This window comes from Lissotriton vulgaris, chromosome 1_1 (assembly GCF_964263255.1).
Source record: "Lissotriton vulgaris chromosome 1_1, aLisVul1.2, whole genome shotgun sequence".
Lineage (NCBI taxonomy): Eukaryota > Metazoa > Chordata > Amphibia > Caudata > Salamandridae > Lissotriton > Lissotriton vulgaris.
The window spans coordinates 1070013221-1070031254 of NC_141685.1; the positions used below are offsets into that span (position 1 = coordinate 1070013221).

Genomic DNA, 18034 nt, shown 5'->3' on the forward strand with positions numbered 1-18034 from the left:
TTAATATGTGTATATTTCATTTTAAATAAATAGATTGTCTTTCTTTCTTTCGTGATGCGCACAAATCTTTAGCCCAAAATCACAGAGGAAGAGGACATGGAGTCCTCAATTAATGCTGCTAATTTTTACTGCTTATGCTGTTCAACGATCAGCTTACAAATTGACTTAGAGCTTAAAGACCTGGGACACTGTGACACTAGAAACTCTCTTATCGTGTAGCGCTTCAGCAAAGATGTACGTGAACAGTATAAGATGTTACCTAGGTGTGATTTTGAAGTAACATAATTTCCGTAGTAGTACAACTGTCACTTTTTGATTGTGATCAAAAGTATCCATTCAAAGTACTGATTGTAATAAAAAATAAAAAGTGTGCACCTTTTATTCCATGATCGGGCCTGGTTTTTCACCAGATCAATGACCTCTGTGGCTATTCCTCTGTCAATTCAAGCAGTGGATGCTGGCACCGTGGGCGGATGTGGAGTAAGGGACACCACATTTCACAGAGGGTTCTGTGTACAGAGCCATAAAAAATGTTATGAAGGATGCTATAGAGCAGAGGTCTTCAAACGTTTGTGCTCTGAGCCCCCCTAAGCAAAATGTTTTGAAGTTGGGCACCCCACAAAAACTACTGTTTCCCGATTCATGCCCTTATATAGGTACAATTCACATTGCCCTAATATAGGCATAGAAATCATACCCATATTTAGGCATAGCCCATGCAGTCCAAATACAGGCATGGCTACTTCCACCCGTACCAGAAAGCCACAACAAATTCTTGGAAAATCGGCTTAAGCAGTCAGGGACATCCCCTTGCTTGAATATTGATTTGTCCAAGAACTCATGGAGTTTTCAAAGAACTACCATTCCCTTGGGGCTCTTTGATGACGTTATTATGCCCGCCTTTACGTCAAACTAGGCACCTTCAAAGTATAAATATGCCTTCACTTGCTCTAGCAAACAAACGGTGGTTCGGAGCAGGTTGACTATCTACTTGCCCGATGCAGCTCACTACAGCAAGTGCCGAAGGAAGCTGACCCTCCAGCTGACGCACTGATCGAGAAGATGTTCTTTCTCTCTCTGAGAATCCAGCTCCAGGGTTTCCAAGTTCCCCTCGAGGGGTGCTGGGAAATAGAGTACCGAGACAGAGACACCAGACCTCCTTCATTCTAAACTAAGGTATGGACCTGATTATACTCTAAAGAGATATCTTGGATATATTCTTGGCAAAGAAACTAAACCTATGCTACACCACACTTACTTCTTCCCTCGTACTAGACTTAGGTTAGGTACATTGGGGTAGGCGTATTTTAGAAGCACCAGTTGAGTACTTTTAGCCTTGGTTATTTATTTATGTATTTATGTATGGTCTACAAACCATACAATTCTTTTACAGTATTATTTTATAATACTCTTCGCGCTGTACGCATTATACTTTGCAGCCTGTATTACGATTGCAGCAGTTCACTTTACTTGCATGAGAAAGAAGACTGTTCAGTAAATCCCTTTTATTGAAAACGCCAGTCTCTCTATTTTCTCTGCACCTCTGATGAAACGAAACATGCACGATTGACTGAGTAAAATATCTATCTATTGTTTCCACGACTCTGAAGATATGTTTATTCTTGGGGAAACAAAGTCGTCATGTTTATGCGGTTGTCAGAAACTAATCCCTTCTTGTTTATTCAATAAAGTTTCTATTGACCTCTGAGCTAGCTGGCACTCACAATTAAGTCTAATGTATTCGATAGAGACCTAGTAGACATAAGTCCTACGTCAAATCTATAGGATGTATTATTCCAATGCGCAGAGCCTATTTGGAATATAGGAACTACACTACACTATAGGGTAAGGATTTGGAAAGGGGTAGAGATGATCGCAGGGGGAGGGAGGGGGATCATGAGATCTTTTTAGATGTACTCTTCTGTAGATTGTACTCCAGACTAAATGTGAGGCTTACAAAAAAAGCAACAGCATACAAGCAAGAACAGAATTGGCCAACACTACTCTCCATAATAGGGCTGCTGTGGGCACCAATGCAACTCCACCTGCTGCATTAATGATGGCTGTAGCCCGAAGTAGCTGGCAATCTCCTTCATTCACTCATTCCCCACCATGTCTGACCATCACGTCAATCTCAAAACAAGCTCAGTCTCTTTCTGAAAAGAATGAGCTACTCTATGCTCGCCCCCCTTTTTGCCCCAAGGGTGCTATCTGGCCTAATGCTAGCAAGAAAAATTAGTCCTCATGCCCACTTTTACAGTACAACAATCATAATTGTGATGCAATGGGCCCCTGGGCAAAAGCATCACTACACCTGCTTCACTAATGATAGCTACTAACTTGTTGTCGCCTCTGACCTTTGTTAACAACATGGGCTCCCATCTCACCTCATCCCTCATCCCTCTCCCTCTGATCTATCATCATCCACCCCCCATCTCTCTGATGCCCAAATCAAGTTGTCTCCTATGCTTCAATTTTCCCTTCCCTTTGTCCATTGCTCTGAGGACCAAGGCAACACTGGCACAGCAAATAGGCACTGCGTCTCTAAAGGAGCTGTAGCACCAATGATACATACAGCCCTACAAACGGGTGGGGGAGGGTTTGGCAGTGGTGGTTAAAGAGGAATGGGAATGCCTTTTCACTGAACTTACAGATTCTCCTGATGTGGAAGCTCTTGACTTTTGCATTAGAATTTCCCCCCCACTACTGCTTGGGTGGGATTGTGCTGTACCGTCCCCCTGGCCCGATCAGCCCTTTCCCAAACTTGCTGGATACTTGGATCCTACTAGAGCGTTGCGCTACTTTCACTTTCTGCTCCTCGGGGACTGTAATATCCACATGGATAACCTGGATGGAAATGACATGCATGATTTCCTTGCCTTGTTGCATTCCACCAAACTTGAACAATATGTCTCCTCCCTGACGCATAGCGGTGACCATACGCTTGATGTAGTCTGCTCCAGTTTGCCACTGCTTGTGAACTCTCTGCAGCCAGTTACCTGCTCAGATTACTGTTTAATACCCTTTTCCTGGAATATTGCCAAGGGTCCCTCCTTGGCTAGCCAACTATGTGCTGCTTCACGTAGGGCTCCCCACAAAACCAATCCTGAGGCTTTGTGCATTGCGCTAACCAACTGTCTGCCACATCTCCCTGAAGATCAGGACTTGGCTCTGGGACAGTTTAACAATTGGATTGAGAAGGTGGCCTGTGATCTTTCACCACAAGTCTCACCTCGACGTCTTACTACACCCCTGTTCAAACCCTGGTTTACGCCCCTGCTTAAATCCCAAAAGCAACAGTGCAAAAGGTTGGAAAGAAAATGGAGACAGAACTATAGCTTAGCTGACAAGATCAAATTGAAAAAAGCTCAAACATCTTACTGCGCAGCGATCGCTGCAGCAAAACGCTGTTTCTACGCTGATGGTATCTTCATGTCAGGCAATAGTGACAAGGAGCTGTTTAATATTGTTAAAAGCTATGTGTCTCCAAAAGCCATGAACAATGCCCACACTCCTCCCTTGCCTGGTGCGAGGAGCTTTTGACTTTTTTATGAATAAAGTTAGATCACTTCAATTGCTCTTCGACACGCCAGTAGCCCAGACCACGCAGGTGCCAGCGGACCCTAATTCCGTGGGTTTTCTTCTTTTTCTGTCATACCCCTGGCCGAGTTCCTTGCTGCCTTGACCTCTTTAAAATCTGGCTCCCCTCTCAATCCGTGCCCTGCTAACCTCATGGCCAGTGCTGCTGTAGTCATCAATCCTCTTGTGAACCAGCTAATTAACGCATCACTGCGGTCGGACTCGCTTCCTCCCGCCTGGAAGCAGGCCTTGCTGGTCCCGCTTATAAAAAAGCTGACTCTGGACCCCCCACACTCCGTCCAGTTAGCGTCCCATCTCTCTGCTTCCTGGCGTGGCCAAAGTTTGTGAGAAACTGATCAATAAACAGCTGACCTACTTCATTGAACAGCAGGGCTTGCTGCATCCGGCTCAATCTGGATTGACAGGTATTTGTTTTGGCATTTTGAAGCTTCTTAGAAAATGTTTGCCCATGTTGCCTCTCTCCGCCAAAGAAACTGTAGTCCGGGCCTTGGTCACCTCCCGGCTTGATTATGCTAATGCATTGTATGTGGGCCTCCCGGGCTATCTTATGGATAAGTTGCAGGTTGTGCAGAACGCCGCTGTGCGGCTGCTGTTCGACTTACCCAAACACATTAGAGGGAGGCAACATATACGCAACTGGCATTGGCTGCCGATAAATGTTCAAGGCCTTAGTTACGGCCCATGCAGCTCTCTACAAGTACTTCCCGGCGTATCTGAGGAAACAATTCTTGTTTTATGTCCCAGGCAGAATCTTACGCTCTTCAAACACATGCTTGGCCTCCATACCCAGAATCTGTTTGAAAAGAAAGGGGGGCAGTTCTTTGTCTTATCTTGCAGCTAAGTCTTGGCACTCCCTTTCCCAGGAGCTACGATGCCTTCAAAACGCTATTCAGTTCAGGAAAAAACTCAAAACCTTCTTATTCAAGTAAGCTTGTCCCCTTTCTGCCTGTACTTTTGTTTTCACTGTCTCACATTTCTTTCTGGGCTCGCGCCGGGACACTCTTCTGAGTAGCTGTGTGCGTTATAAATCACCAATAACATAACATAACATAACAAAGCAGACTGTCTACTTTGCCAACTGAACAGGGCCATCACTAATAGGCCGGATGCCCAAACCATGCTTTCTGCCGCTTTGTGTAAAAGAAGAACAAAAAAAGTACATTTAGCCTACCCCCCCCCCCACTCCCCTCTGTTCTTTGAGCCCTGTTCCATGTTCAGAAAGGGTGAAGTGTGCCCGAATGCTAACCCCCCACGTTCTTTTTCATTGTAAGACTGACATAACTGGGGTCCAGTGATCACTCAAAGAACATGCAGGCAGGGGGGAGGTACTCCTGTGAAGCAGAGAGAGGATTACAAAACTGTTAAAGAAACCATAAGCCTTACCACCAGGATGCCCCTTTCCTGAAAGAAATCTAAATGTGTGCAACTGATTCATCACCAAATATAAAGGCAGCTTTGCAGCCAGTGTAGGTTTTAGTTAATAGTCACTTGGAGCTTCATGGTGACAAATTTATTTTGAGAGCTAATATATGTCCATTCGAAAGAGTGCACCCTTTTAATGGACACATATAAAATAATTACACTAGAAATAATCTGAATGCTTATCACTAAACTATATATTTTTAAAGCACTTGTTTTATCTTAAACAGTATTTTGCAGCAAGATGTTTTATACTGTAATTCCATTTTGATATAATGACATTCAGATCGTTTTCCGTCACAAAGTGTGTCCTCGTCCCACTGTTAATAAACTATTCCTCACTAAACCATTAAGGATTTAATTCTGTGACTTTCTGGTCACACACAAAGCATTAGCAGTGATCACATTGGCTAACCAAGATTTCAAAAGGTAAGAGTCTTTTTTCCTTTGATTAGTTTAACTTGCATTTATTTTAATTTTGCAGTGTGTGCGTGTTTTTAATATGCAGTTACCTGAATGTGGAGAAAAAAGTGCAGATTTGTTTTTTTTTCTTTTTTTGCTATGCTTTTAACCCAGTCTCCACACTCCCTGGACCTGCACCATATGGCTCATTACTACGGTCCTCACACTTTCTTATGGACTTTAAATGCTTCATGTAAATAGAGACCGCCTAGAAACGAACCTTTCCCGCTTCCAGGCTATCTTCATTTACATGTAATTGCAGACCCATTAGCGCCCCCCTGGGAACACATCCACGGCCCCCCAAGGTAGCGCGCTCCACAGTTTGAAGACCACTGTTATAGAGGCTATAAAATGCAGTGGCCTAGCTAGCTAGGGCTTTTCCCGCCCGGGGCAATCCCTCAGTTTGCCGCCCAGTTCCGGTAAGAGCGAGGTGGGGAGGAGGGGTTGTGCTGGTAAAAGAACACGACGAGCGGGGTAGGTGCGGGCGACTGACGACAACGAGCAGGGGGCATTTAGCGACGTCGACGAGGGAGAATAAAGACCTTTTGCAATGCAAATGCTTGTTTTTGTTGTGAGCCCTGCAGGATGCTCTGCTTTTCATTCATGCAAGGGCAGGGGTCACTCCACACCTCAGGAGAGTTCAAGCATCGGCCTAACCACTGTTATCATGCAGATGCAGCGATTAGGCTAAGAGAAAGAGGTGTCAGTAAAGGAAAGATGATACTGACCAGAAACACTGCCCAGACAGTCTGCCGCAGCTGAAAGTGATGAGCGCCAGCCCTGCGTGGCGAGGCAACTCTCTGCTGGAGCATGGCAGCTAGTATTTTCCTGTTTTTATATAAAAATACAAACAAAGGAAAACTTGTTTTCCGCCTGTATTTATATGTAAAAATTCAGTTTAAACGGAAAACCAGGAGCCCTATGCATTATTCCTTTAATTCTACTCTGCTTCGTTTTGAAGTGTAACTTGCTCCCTCCTTCATGGATGAACAAAGATAAAGAATCTATTGGGAACGCAAAACCTCAGAGGAACAAAGCTCCTTACAGCAGGCAAACTAGTGGTTATTATCGGAAAGGAAAAGGAAATATTAATACACCAATTAAAGAAAATTGGAAGAAAGAGAAAACAACAAGATGATCAACTATCAAATGTTCATTTATATCCATAACTCTTCTCTTACTCCCTTTATCATGACCTTTCTTTTTATTTTTTCACCACCATTCCAGCAAAAGGTACGTTTCCACGTTTGGGACGGGAGGGTAGGATAATGTTCGTGTCTTCAATGAAATTCAGGTTCCCTTGGCATTTAATTCGGGGAATCGCTATGTCATCACAAGAGGCTAACATTATGCATGTTGGTAGCCCTCCAAAACTACATCAGACGTGTTCAATTGGCTTACAATAATGTTTTGCAAATGTATCAGAATTAGACCAGTCAGTGGCCCTCAAGATAGCCTCCAATCTGCCACATTTTCCAGATGGACTGACTGCCATATTCCCCCTCATAGAATGAGCTTGAAACTTCTGTAAATCAACACCAGCTGCTGGTACCCTTGGTGATCGCTTGATTGTGAGTTATTAAGAACTTTGCCTACCTCTCGCGGAACCCGCTTCGCGGGTCCCGCATCGCTGGGTTTGTCTGCTGCCATCCACGGACTTTTGTTTATTAATTGGGAGGTGGTTGTTGGACAAGCGGGGCTGCGAGTAGAGTGCGAGCGCGGGTCTGGGACTACATTTCCCAGGAGCGCCCGCCGCCCGGATTACCAGCACCTGGGCTGCTCTCCCTTCCTGCCCCTCCCCATCAGCTTTAAAAACCTCAGCATTTGGACTATCCCTGGGACGCTCTGCTGGTACCCTTGGTGATCGCTGGATTGTGAGTTATTAAGAACTTTGCCTACCTCTCGCGGAACCCGCTTCGCGGGTCCCGCATCGCTGGGTTTGTCTGCTGCCATCCACGGACTTTTGTTTATTAATTGGGACGTGGTTGCTAGACAAGCGGGGCTGCGAGCAGAGCGCGAGCGCGGGTCTGGGACTACATTTCCCAGGAGCGCCCGCCGCCCGGATTAACAGCACCTGGGCTGCTCTCCCTGCCTGCCACTCCCCTTTACCCATTGACCTATAAATTGCCCTGACCATTCCCGCTGGGCGGGAGCGCGCGGGAGCGACCGGGAGAAACCCGGGACAAGGGCGGGCCGTCTGTGGCCGTCCGTGGTCGGACGACGTTGGGTTGGGCCACCCCCCTTTTGTCCCCCTGTATTTATTAGTGTTGTGCCAATATTGTATTATACGGGCTGTGGGTTGTGTTGTGTGTTAATCTATCATGCCTCTACGTTCTGATAAAGAACGTAATGTACAGTTACAAACCGTAAATGGGGTAGTTTCTGGTCCTTTAGACGCTTTTATTACTAGGGCCACAGGAATTCTAGAAAAAGAGATAGCTATGGTTGAAAAAAGGCTCTCTATAGATTTGTTAAACGATAAACGATCCTCTATGGGAAGGTTAGCTACAATACCCAGCCCTGATGTCCAGCCTCCGAATACGAGCCACCATCTTATCGAAATGGTGGCTGACGTACATCGTGAGGCACAGGGGGAAGGCCTACCTCCGACTTTGACTATGACTGTAGAGAGTGACTCTAGCTTCCACAACACACAAGCCAGTGGGGGAGAGGATAGTCTGCTCTTGGCCAGTCAATCTCTCTCGGATTCCTCAGAGGTTGAGGATTCACAGAGAAAAACATCACGGAAAAGAAAAAGAAAAAGAAGTAAAGGCCAACAGAGGGGGGGTGTTAATAAGATTCAAAAACCGAATGCCCCAGTACTTCTCACTGTCCCAACTCTTGATGCCACCTCCATCACACATTCTGTCCCAGTCTTAAATGATCTTCCGAGAAAATCACATACCCATTTTGGCCCTTCGGACCCATGCCCCACTTGTTATAGCAGCGGTGATAGTTTGTTGTTTGTTAAAAATGGAAGCTATGTTCAAAACTCTTTTGCTTCCCGTACTAGACAGAACGCGCCTGATGACCTCTAAATTAGATGCACTTGAGTCCATAGTTAACACCAATACTGGTCTCTTAAATAAGTTGGTAAACTCCCAAAGCGTTCTAGGGAACCCCAGTTCTTCCCTAAGTAACCCCAAAGGCCAGAAAAATGTTACCATAGGTAAAACTACTTCGTCAGTAATTGTAGGCACAGCACCCAATCCTGGTTTAATTAAAAACAAGGGTTCATTGGCAGGGGGGAGCTCTGGGAATAATGATCGCATGACTGCATCAGCTTCCTTGTGCCAGGTGCCAAAAAAGGCTCCCTTTAAATCCAACCATCAAGACCAGCCGAATAGCCCCGCACCCCAAGTGGCTACCGGGCCCCAGGATATTGTAATAAAGAAGGCTTCAAGTGTATCGTCTCAGCCCAAACTAACTAATGGTACAAGGGGGAGTAGATCCAACAATCCCTCTACACCTTTTGTAAAAGCCAGCAAACGGATACCCCCATGTACAGATCTACCTATAGAAGCAACACCATATACGATCATCTTGACAGGTGTTGCCCCTCTTAGGGAGGGTTCAAATGAATCACATGGGGATCTCCGAAACAAGGTTGTATTCTGGCTGAATAAAAACCGCCCACTTCCCCCTTCCTCCTCGACAGAAATATTGTTTGTGAGAAGAGTTGAATGGCTAGGACATTGCACTAAGGACTTAGAAGGGGACTGTATTATCATATCCTTTAAGGATCCCTGGGTGGTAGATTTCCTCCGCAGGGATGCAAGGTTTGGGAGGTTGGGAGATGTGCAGACCCTAGGTGTTGGGTATTTTTATCTGAGACGATCCTGTGAGCTCCCCCTAGCCATACCTTCCCAAGGATACCTGCTAGAGGATACCAGTCTGATAAAACATCTTCCTTTTTGCAGTACCCATTATTGTTTAATCGTTATGAACCCCTTTCTGGCCTGGAGTGTATCGATTGACTTCACACATCAAGTGGTAATGGGAGGGCTTTGGGCAACCAATTAGACGGGGTAGTTGGAGTTGGTACTGTAGAGTCTACTCAGGGGGAATTTAGAACTGAGAGGGAGTTGGTGGTGGCCTCTGTATACCCCCACCAGAAGGTTGACATGGTGGTGGGCCCACACCTGAGTGTGGTAGCACCCTTGGGAGTGGATCACAATGGTAGGGATAGCTCTATAACATCTAGCCAGGTTACAACACTTAAACTAGCATCATGGAATGTGGCAGGGTTGAAGGGTCGTATGGACTCAGAGGATTGGTTGGACTATATTGATACCTTTGATATTCCTTTATTTCAGGAAAGTTGGGCGCCTGATCCTATTTATAGGATTGGGTTCCTAAATTTTTTCAAACCTGCTATAAGGGGTAATAAGGGTCGGGCATCGGGGGGTTAGTGATTTGGGTCAAACAGTCCATAGGTTATTGATCAATGGAAATTTGCGTGGATAACCCAGACCTCTTGGGAATTAGGTTAAGTAAAGAAAATTGTCAGGATATTGTAATTATTAACATCTATGTACGTGGCCAACCAGGTGGGCGCTGCCCCGGTATCCTAGATGTGCTAGACTCATACCTCGAAGGGGTAGAGAGAGACAAGTTACTCGTTCTAGCAGGGGACCTCAATTGCACCTTCGAGCCGCTTTATGCTGCAGAGGAGTACTTGGGGTTTGCAGAGGATACTGTCTGGAATATCCCAATGCTTTCTCTGGATACTATTAAAAGAGTTTCAGAGGCAGCCCTACATTGGATGGGGCTTTGTCTAAACTGGGGGCTAAGGGCAACCAACGGGCTCACAGCCTCTGACAAAGTTGGCAAATCCACTTTTGATAACGGGGTAAGAAATAGTCGGATAGATTATATCCTGCTAAAAATGGAATTCTGGTCACTTTTGATCGATATGGAAGTAGTGCCCCGCCCCGAAAGCGACCATAACCCTTTATCACTTAGCTTGAGATTACCAGGTGGATTTGGTAGGTCCGCCTCCCCTGCTCATGTAACAGGGGACGTGGTACTAACAAACGATAGAAGAAGGCTTAGATGGTCTAGAGTTGTAGAGAACCCAACCCTTCTTGATAGTATAACGGAGGTAGTCTCATCATCTTTGACTGATATTTCGTCCCTGCCCACAGCAGGGCTGCTTGTAATCAAATTTGTGACCTTCACGAACGGTGCTTTGGCCGTCTTAAGGTTCTTTTGACGATTCCACCAACGCAAGGCACGGCTGAGGTACATGGCCCTCGGAAAAAATGGTACAATAAAAACTGTAGGGAGGCTCATGGACGTTTAGTTAAAGCAGTAAAATCGAGGATATCTAGGGATATCAAGGAGGCACGCTTAACGTATAAAAGAACCCAGTGGCAGGCGAAAAAGGAGTGGGATGATCTATTCTGGTCTGACCTACTGAATGCATGCATTTCTGCCAACCAGATTACATTTTGGGAAATTGTAAAGTGGGGAAGAAATCCTGATTCCCAAGCCCCAGTTAATCATGTGTCCGCAGAAACATGGGTTGATTTCTATTCTGGTCAGTTTACGGACTCTGACCTAGAAATCGACGCAGCTCTGTCCAGGCACGTCATCACCCTCACACCTAATCAAGAGCTAAAATTCACGCCACTGGAAACCGAGTCTGCGCTCCGCCAGGTCCTAAAAGGGAAGGCACCAGGGATGGATTGCATCCCGGACGATTTATTCAAGGTCAATCCCCAACTCTGGGTCCCATATATAACTAAGGTAGTGAATGCTATTGCAATGGGTGGTAGGATCCCTGGGTCTTGGAATGGGGCAGAGATCCTCCCTATTTTTAAAAGGGGGGATCGTTCAGATCCGGGAAATTACCGCCCAATAAGTTTAATAGATTCACTTCAAAAGGTCACTGCTAGGATGGTCCTAGCTAGAATTCAGGGATGGATGGAGTTGGACAATATCTTGTCCCCCCTACAGGCCGGCTTCAGATCAGGCACCAGCACCATTGACCAGGTCTTCAGATTTTGTCTGATTTACTGGAAGGTGGTGCTGCTGGGCGACGGAACGATCTATGCCGCTTTTATTGATCTGAAATCGGCCTTTGACCTTGTGCCAAGGGCCAAACTCTGGACCGTTCTTAGAGATCTGGGTCTGCCATTAGAACTACTGGACATGATTGTTAGACTACATGAGGAGAACTTTGCTAGGGTGAGGTGGGGAGGCCAAGGGCAGGTGACGGACTGCTTTCCCGTAACTCGTGGCGTCCGTCAGGGTTGCGTCCTGGCACCTACACTCTTTTTATTGTTCATCGACCAGGTGGTCAAATTTTTTGCGAACACCCCCACAGATCCACCCTCCTTGGGAGGGACAAAGTTCCCCATGCTCATCTTCGCTGATGATACTTTGCTCCTCTCAAAGACTCGTGGGGGTTTGCAGGCTGCATTGACCCGATTCGAGGAGTTTTGAACTGTCAACAATCTTAAAATTAACGTAAACAAAACTAAATTTATGGTTCTGACTAAAAGCTGTCCCATTAAGAGCTCAGTGACCTTGAATGGAGTGGGCCTAGAACAAGTTGAGGTCATGACCTATCTAGGAGTAACCCTGGATTACCGACTCCGTTGGAAACCACAGTTCGATACACTGCATTTAAAATTTGCTCGCCTCACAGGTTGTCTTTTACAGGAACAAAAAAGGTCCTTAACAAAACGCATCAAACCAGCACTTAAGATTTATACTACTAAGGTAAGCTCCGCAATATTGTACGGGGCAGACCTTTGGGGGCATATGGATCTATCAACACTGGTGAAGGTTCAAAACAAATCTATGCGGAAATTAGTAGGTCTTCCACAATCTTCCCCAATCAAACCTCTATGTCTAGATATGGGTTGTAACCCAATTAATGAAATGGCTAGATACAGACTAGTAGCTATGTGGAGACGCATCTGGACCTCCCCAGACATAAGCCTCTTTGCTAGAGAACTTGAGGAAGTAAGATCCATCTGGGGGTCTAGTAGCATACCCTGGTTGCGCGAAGTAAAATTGATTCTGGATGAGATGGGCCTTAATGAGCTATGGACTTCTCCGAGACATACCAGCTTTCCATCAAAACAGGAATATAAAGCACTTTATTGGGCTTCTGTTCGTAAAGGGCTTGTTACCAATTCAGACTGCGTTAGTTTAACAGGAATGTTCCTGCGCCATAAACTGGACCCTCTCCTAGAGAACTATTGGGATGACATAACTAAGCCCCTAGATAAGAAGCTTTATCATCAGTTCCGAGTAGGTACTCTGCTTTTAAGATCTTTTACTAGGAACTGGTCCAATCAAGTGAGTGACTTGTGCCCTTTGTGTCTTGTACATAAGGAGAGTGTGGGTCATCTTTTATGTGCATGCCCGGCTTATCAAGCCCCAAGAAGTAAATGGTTAGGGCCTATTTTCCGCCATCTTAAAATCAGAGGGAGCGCTGAAGCTATTTGGGCGCTTCAAACTAATACCTCAGAGGTGGTAGTTGTGGCCGTTGCCAAATTCTTGGGGTGGTCGTGGGTGATTAGATTAAGATACCTGCAGGCACTTTGAACTTGTTTCCTGATTTTGTCCTTGTATTTTAAATCTCTAAACAGGTTTTATCTGTATTAGGTCTTTATCACATTGTTTAATTCTGATATTAGTATTGCAATGAAATATATGAAATTGTAAAATGGAGGTTTTTTTTAATCAAAACTTTTTCTTTGCAATTGTATATATTATATTATTATGTATGTTTAAATTTTATTGTGTTTTTACCTGTCTTTTATGATCTAAAAAATCGAAATAAAGACTTTAAAACCTGAAACCTGAACACCAGCTAATCGCATAATCCATTTCACCCACCTAGCAATAGTTGCACTGGTTACCACTTTAAAGGGTTTTACAAAGGAAATCAGAAATTGTTCAGTACCATCAGGATGAAACTCACTCACCCTGGAATCATATTCCTTCATGCAATTCACAACACACAATTTTCTGCAAGAATCAAACTTAGGGTAACAAATGGTGTCAGACAATGTTTTTATTCTCCTAATAATCTCAAAAGTTACCTCAAAGGCGTTGTATACTCTGTTACTTACCTCCAAAGCTTTGACATTCGACTCACCACAACAGGATATTAAACAGAGTAAGGAAGCCAGTTTCCCAGAACTTTTTCAGGTTTAAGTATCTATTACCAGGCAAAGAGGAAAAGATACTCAGAACTAAATTTACATTCCATAGGGTTTCACACCTAGGTCCTGGGGGCCTCCCCAACCTGATGCTCTTAAGTTCTCCACAGTTCAGAAAATGTTTTCCCATGTTCCTGCCCTTTATTAGATTGTGTCCTGAAGAAACTGTGGACCTGTAACAGTTTATCGTCCTGTAGCTAAGACCCATGTCAAACTGTTGTACAAAAAAAAAACACTTCAACTATAGGAGCCTCCGCGATTTCCAAATTTCTTTCCAAGCACCAACGTACCCACATTTTCCATACTCCTTTATACCCATAGCTTGTTCCTGGAGCCCAGTACTTCTCTGAGAGTTCCTCAGCTATTCCCAAAAGACCTGTCATATTCCCTGTCAGACCCAGAGGGTGTTCCTCTCCATCTGCATCCCTCAAAAGACCCTCTACTGCAGGAAACAAAAAGGGTATGTCGCAAGCTTGCTCCAATGTCATTGGAAACCATGCCTGTGATACCCAAAAGGGAGTTATCAGGACAAGAGAACATCTCTCTTACCTCACCTTCTGACGAACCGTCTGAATCATCGCGAATGGCGTGAAAGCTTAAGTGTTACACCCCTTCCAGGTGTGAAGGAAGGTGTTCACCGCTGGAGAACCTGGGTCTGGCATCCAACTGTAGTACCTCTTCAGTTGAAATGTCAGCCTGCTCACAAAGAGGTCTAAATCTAGTAGCCTCCAAATCTGTCACAGTTTCCTGAAAACGGCCCAACTCAATTTCCAGTTGCTGCAGTCCCTGAAAAACTTTGAATTCCAATCCACAGACACATTTGCAGTTCCAGGCAAATACTCTGCCTTCAATCTGATCTTGTGCTCTAAGAAAAACAGCCAGTTATTCTTGGGTAAGTCTGACAGGTCCTAAGGTCTCATCCCTTTTAAGCGATTTACATATGCTACCACAGAAACATTGTCCGAAATCTCTCTGCCTTGCAAAAATGTTTGAAACTCATAAGGGCACAGAGACCTGCAGTCAACTCCAAATAATTTATGTGATGTGATTTCTGTGTGTGCAACCACAATCCCCCAGTTTCCAGTGCACCCAAGCATGCACCCCAACCGTGCAAACTCCCATCCGATTCCAGAATAAATACTAGGGAGCATTCAAAAATTGCCCTGCCATTCCCGACGTCCAAATTCGCCATCCACCAATTCAACTCGATTTGCTTCCTGATCTAGAGCTATCTTCTCTCCATACCACAATCCTGCCCGAAGGACCTTCACTTTTATTCTGTGCAAAGCGCAGTAATGTAAGGGACCTGGAAAGTTTACCTAAATGAAAGAAGACAGAAGACCTAAAAGTCTGGCTTGTCCCGCAAAGTTAAAGACTCCCATTTCAGCACATACATTATCTCTTTTCGAATTTTGGTGATCTTCTTTAAGGGAAAAAGTAGAACCACATTCACTGTGTCTATTATGAAGCCTAATAACTCCAGAGACCTGGAGGGGATAAGAATAGACTTCTCCCTGTTTACTATGAAACCCAAACTCTTAGAAGGGACATAACCATTTCCAGGTCCTTCAAAATCTGTGTTTGCTATTGGGACATGATAAGAGTATCGTCCAAGTAGATGATAATATGCACACCGTTCTCCTTAAGGTAGAAAGGTACATCTCTCATCACTTTGGTTAAACACCATGGTGCCGATGAGAATCCAAAGGGGAGCACACAGAATTGGTAAAGACAGCCCACCAGGTGTACTGAATATAGCAATGACACTCTCTGGCCATTGGAATGGTAAAGTAGCCATTGGAATGGTAAAGTAGGCATCTTTCAGGTCCAACTTTATCATTATTCCTTCTCTAACAACATATCCCTTAAGAGACGGATTTCTTCTATCTTGCAATGCCTGTATACAAGGAGCCTGTTCAGATCTCATAGGTTTATCAGGGGCCTCTATCCCCTGCCTTTCTTTTCCACAAGGAAAAGTGTACTTATGAAAACCCTGTGGTCCAAGTGAAATTCTAAAATGGCGTCCTTCTGCAACATACATTTTACCTCTTCCCCACCACGCTCTGCTGATCTGTAGTCAAACCTAGTCCTCTTGGGGTAACAGCTTGTAAAGGTTTCTTCAAGAAATATATCTTGAAACCCTGGATGGTCTCTAGCACCCAAGGGCCCTCTGTAATTGTTTCCCAAGCCTGGGTAAAAAGTCAGAGGCAACCTCCAACTCTGCCCTGGAAAGAAGTAGGTGAAATCGATGTACTCACCCTGGTAATGGGTTGGCCTTGACCACGTTACCTATTTCCCCTTGCATGATGGAAACGTTCTCTTTGGGGATAGAAGTTTGTGGTTGCTCAGGCTTGATATCCTATGCCAAAGCCTCTTCGTCTGAAGTTTGAGAAGTGGGAACTCTGGTAACCACGGCCAGCAGAAAGTCCGCCTCTGCCGGCGAGTCCACATACACCTGGGCTCAACACTCTGTGCATATTTGATTGGGCCTTGTTGATGGCAGTAAAGGTTGCAACATACTTGCCCAGGGTGTTGATCATGTTCTCACTGAATAAAAGACCCTTGTGGTTCTTAGAGGGTCCTCTCTCTCTGTAAGATCTCCAAGTTTAGGATTATTATTCATATTGATATTCGCCTTTCAGCAGTGAGGCCAGCGTTGGCATTTCCAAGAAGGACCAGAGCCCTTTGACTCCAACCCCTTAGGAGATTTATATATAGTGGGAGCTTGTTACCATGTGCCTCTTTGGCCATGTCGATAATCCTAGGCAGGGGCCCCAGTACGTCAAGGAGGCAGTCCTGGCAAGACTTAAGGGACCTCTTGAGCGCCTCCTTGGTTTTTTCCCTAGCTTAAAGCAGAAGGTAATAAACTCCGGGTCTAGGTTAGGGGTAAGACAGACTTTCCCATGTATTACAGGCCTTGAACTGCCTCTACAACATTATGGGCTTCTTTCTCGACACAGTCCATTGGGCTACCATTCTCCTCTTCTGGGGTGCCTAATTCTGTGTGGGGAAAACACTTCCTCCCCTATTGGGTCTTTAACTATTCCCTTGGAGGTAGGAGGAGTCTCATCCTCATTAAAGAGGTCCTCCTCCTCAAGGTCCCCCTGGTCAAGGTCTAACACATACTCCTCTAAGGGTTCTTTGCTCTCTTGTTCCTCCTCTCTCAACTCAATCTCCTACATGCCGTTTGGGACACCTGATTCTGTCATACCGCGTCAGACACTATTAATTTTGTGCGGCATAGGACACCCATCACCATCAAGTGGATTAGACCTCCCCTCCTTTTCGAAGTGCTTGAACCTCCCATCTTTTTTGAGGTGCTTGGACCTCCCATGCTTTAGGTGGCTTGGACCCTCTCTCTAAATGTTTAGATGTTTTCCACTCTTACCGCCTTTATCTCTGTAATCGAAGTCTTCCCCCCCGCCCCTCAAACCCCCCGAGCTGGATCCATGGTGCAAATCATTATCAGATCTCATAGATCTTTTTTTAACCATCACCTGATCAAGAGTCTCGCATACGCAAGTGCGCATCTCATGTTGAATTAGTCTCTTAATTAACTCCTCCTTATATTGGCCTGTGCCGTGTCAGAGCTGTCTGTCTCTTGATCTGACATCTTAGCCTAATGAGGGAGTAGGGGGATGCTTTTACAGAAGCTTCTTCTTATTAAAATATCGTTGGGAAGCACTATATCTCCACCCTATCACAACGCCGGGGTGTGGAGCAATAAATCCTGACTGAAAGCAGGGAATCGCGGAGACGCTACAAATGTCAACTGCTACTGCGATGTTACAGGGACTCCTAGTGGCCACTTATTATCATTATAATGAATTGGGCAAAGCCCAAACAAATACGGTGGCACCCTACGTGCTGGGCCAGCAATGCCATTGCCCAGTGCTTTGCTCTACTATCAACCCGAAGCGCTGTTGCCCAAGAATGCTTTGGTTAAATGCGGCCTACCCCGGCAGCCCCAGAGGAACTGAGCAGCTCCGAGACCTCTGGGGCTGCCAGCACAGACACTACAGAGGCCACGGTCATCCACGATGCAGCCCATGGGACTCAGTCACATGCATGCACAAGCACTGCTGGGTCCGCAGTAGCCAGAGGCGCTCATTTGCGCCTCGCCAGTCCGGACACTGTGGGTGGCGAGCGGTGTAGAGCCAGCCCGCTCAGAAGTAGGTATGTGCTGTGAGTGCCTCAGACACACTAGACTGCATTAAAGCAGGATAATGGCTGGCAAACACCTGAAAACAGGTGAAACGCCAGGAAGATAAAATAATAAGACCAACCACTAAGAAAACTAAAGAAGACCAACCACTAAGAAAACTAAATCTAACCCACAGGTTTCCATGAATTAGCAACTGTCTGTTGCT

The 18034-nt window shown here is 45.3% G+C and overlaps 1 protein-coding gene across 1 annotated transcript in view; it reads left to right on the forward strand.

The window, feature by feature from the left end:
* The window catches only part of CIMIP4 (ciliary microtubule inner protein 4), a 331753-nt gene that overhangs the window by 53477 nt on the left and 260242 nt on the right, over positions 1–18034 (forward strand). The gene's annotated exons all lie outside the window — the stretch shown is intronic.